We start from the raw sequence: 7,595 nt of genomic DNA, 5'->3' as shown, positions 1-7,595 counted from the left end.
CAGCGAGGAGCAGCGCTCACTGGAAACCTGAGAGCCCGCTCCCTAAGCTACACTCACAGACACCTGCCAGCAGCGCAAGAGACTGGCTGCAGCACAAACAGCCGGGTAATCCTGAACACATCGGGCCACCAGAAACCACCAAAGTCACCTTGCTCAACCACCCGGTGCGCTCCTAATGAAATAAACCCCTTTAAAGGCCACCCTGCCACCGCGAGGCAAGGAAGGCAAAGCCCTCGGAGACCGAAGCAACCGAGGCAGTCAGCAGCGAAGCACGCGTGTACTCAGGGATTTCCAGTTTCCATGGTGTTTCTGTACAGGGAGACTGAAGCCACGTCTGCTTCAAGAGGCAAGGAACACCAAGGGCATACAAAATTCACTGGTTGAACTATCCGTTAGCTAACAACATAGGTAAATAAACAGAAAAGTTCCATTTTATTTACCAGCCTGGGGATAAGTTACTGCTACACAAAATGCGGGAAATCAGTGTTCTACAACAATTCATTCAGATTCTATAGGAAAATATATAAGAAAAATCCCTCGTCAAGTCAGCATGAACCAGGTTTACATGGTCCAACACTGTTGGAACGTCAACTTATTAGCAGCAAGCAATATTTACAGGAGATTTAAACCCTTACTATGGGCAACCTTTCATCTACATCCCAAGAGTCTATTATCCAATATCAGTCTCTGCCTCATTACGTTGCTTTATTCCGTAGCTGAATCTCACCTCTGATTTATATTATCACATGCTTTCACACTACCTGATGCATGGGGAAAAAATGAATTTTCCTTCTAGTGAATCCAAAACATTGCTAAGATCAGCCTACAGCAGCTAGAAATTGATTCCGCACATCTGAACTCACTTCTCCTCCCTTTCCTGTACAACACAAGTTCAGAACCACAGAAAAAAAGCCAACAAATACCAAGTGCACGGAGCTGGCGGGACTGCAGGCCAGCAGGCTGCCACCAGGAGAGGCCTGGCTTCTGGTAATGGCACTAACAGCTCTGTCATTGACAACTGATGTTCAAGCGATTGGCCTGGCAAGGAACGGGAAGCGGAACCACGAGGCAGGTATGACCAGCAGCAGAAACACAGAGTGCTCAATAAGAAAATAAAATTGGAAGTACACATTCCAAGAAGCTATACATTTTGCCCCACAATGTGAGTTTCGGCAACTCCTGGGCAGAAAGCAGCCCCTCAGCTCGCTGCACGTGCGGTGCCACACAGGAGCACCATGCAGTCCCAGGCGAGGGCACGCAGGGACTGTTTGCTAGAAACTATCAGAGTAACATTCCCAGCTGGCACGCTCAAACTCTCCCACTCCACAGCATTCATGTAAGAAATACTTCAGAAGAGATAAGCTAACATTTATCAGGTATTCACTTCAGGTCACAAAGGACAAATAAAACGTTAAATACAACTATATCTAAATAATTAGATTATTGTGAAACCTGAAAAAGGTCTGAGCAGCGTCCAGCTGTATGAACACAAGGTGGATGGTGGAGGAGCACCACTCTTGTCAGAAATCCCCAGGTTTGATTCTTCCTCTTCCTGTCAGTTTCGTTACTACCAGGGGAGGAACACACACTCACAGCAACAGCAGCGCAGCAGTGGGAGGCATAGAGAGCAATGCCACTAGTAATTACCAGAATTCATATAGGTTTTAAATTGTTTTATAAGAAATTACTTGACCATTATCACCAAGCAACATGTCAAAAACATGAAACCATTTGTGAAGAGTAAGGCGTCCTCCCTGTTTTCCTACCCACAGCCCTGGCCTCTACTATAAGCATTATCAGCCATCACCTACCACTCTGAGATAAGACCAGAGAGATCTCACGTATGTCACGATGAGATTCACTGCAACTTTTTAGAAGCATTCCAACAGCCTGGAGATGATTTTCAACTCTTCTAAAAAAAGCGCTTCACGGTTTTGCTCAAAACTTGAGAAAGTAAGATATTCTGAATAAAGCAGATTTACCTTTTATATTAGAAGTCCTATTAAATACTATACATTTACAAGGGTCACTTCAGATGGGGCCTAACATAAGTTTTTTTTTTTCCAAATGGTTTTCAAATAGGAATTTCAGCAAGGTAACCTATGTACATAATTTGTATTCTAACTTTGCGTTCCTCACGTCTGATATGGCATCAAACCCATTTCCTGCTAGCTTCAATGATTACACGCCTTCACTGTCTTCAGCCACACAGCTTGCTGGTACTGGCATTTAATTGAGCAGGGGTGGCTAAAGATGGACAACGCCAATATCTAAATTTGAAGAGTTCTTCCACACAGGTGCTGAGGCAGAGCAAGCCAAGAGGAGACCACGCACCACCAGCAAATGTATCGGCATAAAGGCAACAATGGTGTTGTATGAGCAACCATCTCACACGTAACACTTCCAAATGTGCTTTACGCCACACACAAAGCTGCCAATGAGAGGAACAGAAGAAAAATTAATGTGTGACTTCACCTTGCCAGACCTCAGCTGTGGCCCATGCAGATCTTCGTGTCAGTCACTCAGTGCTGCAAGCTGCATCCCTGGAAGCCCATGTATGCGCTGTGAGCTGCTCACGAGGCAGCAGGGACTCTACTGTACGACGCTATTAATGGCGTGCAGCTCGCAGTGCTCCGTGCAGACCTGTCTCTGCCACTCACTGGGCAGGAACCAGCTCCCAGAACCTGTAAGCTGAGAGGTGGCAACGCCAGCACTTGCCAACCACGTTTGGGATCTGAGACCCAGCGAAGCCAGCACGAGGCCATACTGTACCAAGCATGAGCAGAAGGGCGGGGAACTAAGAAAAGACCGCCTGCCACCAAACCCACCACAGCTGGGACTTCCTCACCTCACAACGAGCAGCACACGCAGCCTCTTCCCCTCTTACCTGGGTTCTGCTCAGGGATTTAGGATTAGGATCTGCTTATGACATAAACGGATCAAGACTTACTGAAGTGGCCTTACAGTGAACTGTGCTTGTGTGGACACACGCACACATCCACATTTGTTTTTTACATCCAGCTCCACGCAAAGTCACAAAATCTGAGTGAGAGCCAGATGCAAGCTAAGTTCCCTCTTCATCGCGCTTTCAGATTAGCTGACCCCAAGCACAGCGGTCCAAACTAAAAAGGTGCTGCCAGTGTGGCTGAAGCCATCCCTTCCCGAGACAGGCAGCCGCTGTGCTGCTTCTGAGTCACCCCCACCTGCACGAAGAGCTGCACGCGGAGCAGTGGGCACTGCTGAGCACATCTCCAACAGTGAACGCTCTGGCACCCAGTACTGCAGACCGCTCCTCAATCACCAACATCAAGGCCAAGAAGCCTACATCCAATTACCAGCCCTTTCACTCCTGTCAGAACCAAGGGCTGTTAGTATTTTAAACCAACAGTTATACACCACTGTCTCACATAACAAATACAAAGCCTCCTACTTAATTATTACTATTCCATACTGACCCCCATACAAAAATATCAAAACAAACACAGGAAGCTTGTAAACAATCATGGTGCTCTGCCCAGCGGTTTCAACTTCAAAGTTCTCTTTTCCCTGGAAATGCTCAGCTGCACCTGCTATGGGGCCAGGCAACAGGAGGCAGGCCAGGCATTGCAAGCACACATCAGGTAGGAAATAATGCTCAGCTCCTATTTCAATTACCGCAGTCTTATGTATGACATTACTACTTATCTCCATTCACAGTCATAATTATCATGTGTAAATTCAAGAGTCCTTATGAGTCACACAAGAACCTCGGCACCAAATCTCCTGGTTTAGGCTTATGAATGAAGTCTAAATGACTCACGTTATTTATGCTGCCTTCTTCAAATGCACATTCCCAAAGGGCAAAACTTCTGAAAGATGCCCTCCACTCACTGTGTACATGAGAAATCAATGATCGCTGCCTGTGGTATCTGCCTTTTATCAGCCTAAGAGTCAAGACAACGACTCTTCAATGGCGATGACTAGAGACACTTCATGCACCAGTCTACGCAAGCGCCAAGATCAGTAACAACCTTAAAATGTCTGAGATCTCCCAACCAGTAAGGTGAGATTTAATAAATAAATGCTGTCCATCAAGAGACACCTGAAGCCTTTACAAAAATAAAACTACCTTCATTGCACTTACTGTAGTGCTTCCTGGTGTAGTAACTGGGCACCAACACCAGCATAAGCCTCTTAATAACAGTTTCCTATTTTACTGTCAAGCTAAAAAAACAAACCGAAAATCTCATAAAGAAGTTTTCAAAGCTACTAATTAAAACTTCAAAACACCATATATATATCAATAAAAATATAATGTATGTTTTTCCTCAGAACTGCTCACTGTGCTTGGACATCGTACACATGGAGAAATGCCATGCACTTCTTCCATCATCTCTTCCTGCAGCAGCATTTAGGCTGCTCTCTATCTGAAAGCCTAGCTCAGCTCCTGCCCCCAGAGCTACAGCCAGGCCTGTTACCAAAACCACACCTCCCACATCGGGCACCAAGGATGTGCTTTAGAACCTGCCAACTGAAGGTGAAGAGTCAAAGCCTACTTCACATTTTTGTCATTTTTATTTCAATGCAGCTACTACTGCAGAACTGGAAGACTACTAAGGCACACCACACACAGGAGTTCGTTTTCCAGCAGATGGAGATCCCTATAGCCATGAAGGCAACAAATCTTCAGTTATTCAGATGCGACCAAAAGCCTCCACGTGCAATAAGCCATCTTCTGCTCAGCTTATGGACTTTGGTGTCATTTTATTTTAAGCAGACATCCAATCTCGCAACAAGAAGTGGAACCAAGGCTCTAATTTGCATATAGACAAAGTTTTCATTTCATTCTTACCAAGGTACACTTCACAGTTGACAGAACACAGGGCAACAGGTACACAGCAGAGCAGAGAAGGTTCTCCCCGAATATCAGGAAACACTTCTTCCCCCCTGCGGGTGATGGAGCACTGACACAGGCTGCCCAGAGGCTGTGCAATATCCTCCGTGATCTCCAGAAGCTGCCTGCATGCCCTGTGGAGCACTGTGCTCTAGGCAGCTCTGCTTGGGCATGGGTTGGACCAGATGGACCCAGAGGAACCTTCCAACCAGTCTCTAATTCTAGGAGTTAGTGATCTACATATCTGTGTGACAGCACGAGAAGAGCTCCAAGCTCCACAGAGAAAACCATGAGCCTGAGAACACTGCAGTCAGGCCAAGAGGGGACTGGGAGCATTCAGCTTTCATTCTCTCCAACCTGGTTTGAGCCCAAAGAAATCCCATGCACGTTTGGCCAGTTCATACTGAAAAAAAACCCCAACAAACTAATGAAATCTACTCTAACACCCCAAAGAAAAACAATCAACCTGCAATCTAGAACTCAAGTAGAAATTATCAGCTCTCCTGAGCTCAGGATCAACATGCCCCTAGCAGATGCAACTGTTAACTACTGCGGTTAGCCGGTCCATTCTCAGGCTGTTCTACCACACAAAGCTCGTTTTTTTCACAGGAGTATAACTCCTTTAGAGAAAAGATGGCACTGATGGGGCTCAGAGACAACGGATGAGTAATACCGACAGACGCAAAGTCTTCTGAGCTGCAGGGATTGGCTGCACATACTCTGCTGTCTACTGCTTGAGAACCTGGGCTAAAATACAAAAGAAATGCTGTTCTGTTCTCTAGATTATAGTTCTCATTTAAAGCAAAGGGGAGAAAAAAGCATGACATCAGTTTGGAGATAATATGAACAAAAGGTTAAATTTAGAACACAGTATTTTTTTTTTTAAACAGAACAAAAGAATTTTCTTTGGTGTCCACCAAAACCACAGTTACCTTCCACTGATATATGCATCAAGAAAAACATTTTTATTTTTCATATATTTTAATACACAGCATAGTTTTTCTTACCAGTTTATAGCAATCAGTTTCACCTACCATGGTCATACCTCTAATAACTAGTAGAAAAACATTACAACGCTCCAACAGATGCAGTCACTACTGTTACTATGGCTAAGTTGCAGATCATATTAACAACTAATTAGAAAAAACGGTCATGTAATTGTTTACATAATTATTTTGGGTTTTATCTCTGTTGGCATAGCGGGATCCTTCTCATGTCACCTACCAGGAGGTACACTGTGATAATGAATCTAAATTCAGCCTGTTCTGAAAGCAAACTTCAAATGTTACCCCCTCTTACAAGCTCACAAATGCTAACATCGATCCTGAGTACTTTCTACATGAGACAGACACCCCTTCCTCCTTTGCTTCCCAAACTTTGCACAGCAGTTCCTAGTAGCGCTACCTAGTTCCACACCGCACGCATAACCTGTCTACCTCAACTCTAAGACTCACAAAATGGAGCCAGACACACAGACTTCAAAAACAGTATTTTAAAATAATCACTTTTCTATTTGGTTTATTGCATTTTGGGGTGGGTTTTGCGCACAACAGTGATCTTTTAAAGCCAGGGTGTCCGCCGCCACGGGCCCAAGCACTCTAACCTGCCTGTTCCCCAAGAAGTGAATGGCTTCATCCCTGGACCTAATCCCCATTTTGCTGACCTGAAAGCCAATAATGACATTTCTAAGTAAAACTTCTGCTCGTTAGCCACCATCCACAGGGCTGAACACATGATGGGGCTAATCCAAGCCTGACAATTCGCACTGACTTAAGAGACGTCATTATTGCAGAATTTAAATCAGGCTTATTGCAATAAATGCTGTACACGCAGCTCCAAGAATTCAGCACACCTCCTAATGCTCCCATTAGTCCCACATTCCCCTTCAGTGAAAGAAAGAACCAGCTCATGCTTCGTCCTGTGCCCAAGATCATAAGGCTGCAAATGGAAAGCTAAGAAGGGTGTCTCCAAATTCCATGTTTCCTAACGGGCAGGAAAAATAATCAACCCTGTCTGAGGCATGTTGTGTTCAAAATACAGATTATTTTGATGGGGGGGGCGTTCTGTGTGCTTATTTATAACCTACCTAAAAATGTATCTAACAGGCTAACTTTATTATCTACAGATTTTGGCAAAAACGACGAAGAGGAACACCTAGCAAGGGCACAGCGCTTATCCCATTACATTCTTTCCTCGTAAGATTATCTCCCATTCGTCTCTTTCAATGGACAGCCAGCTGCAAAAAAAAACACCCAAAGCCCGACTCCTGCAGTCAGCTGCTCGCAACCCTCCGCCTGCCGCCTCCGCGCGCTGTACGCTTCCCCAACGTCTCCCAGACCGAATCCACAGAGGCAAAGATGGGAGGCAGAGAGGGCCGGCCCCCGGCCCCGAGCAGCGCCGCGCTCAGTCCCGCCCCGCGCCGGCGGGGCCAGCGGCTCAGCGCACGGCTGCGGTGCACAATGCTGCGGGAAGGAGGCAGCGGCTCTGGCCATAAAAAGAGCGGAGCGTTAACGGCTGCCCCGGGCTGAGGAGAATGAGTGACGGGCACAGCTGAGGGCACGGCGCACGGATCCCGTACCATCCCGGCATTCCGGGGAGGGTGATGGCGAAGGAAGCCTTCTGATGACATAAATAAACTCGAAATCGTTACAGAATTATTTCGAATATTTTAAAAGCCATTATTCTGGCTCCGTTCCCCCCATTCAACCCCAAACCCCACCCG

Source organism: Numida meleagris, chromosome 4, assembly GCF_002078875.1.
Source record: "Numida meleagris isolate 19003 breed g44 Domestic line chromosome 4, NumMel1.0, whole genome shotgun sequence".
Lineage (NCBI taxonomy): Eukaryota > Metazoa > Chordata > Aves > Galliformes > Numididae > Numida > Numida meleagris.
Note: the sequence above shows the minus strand (reverse complement) of the source record.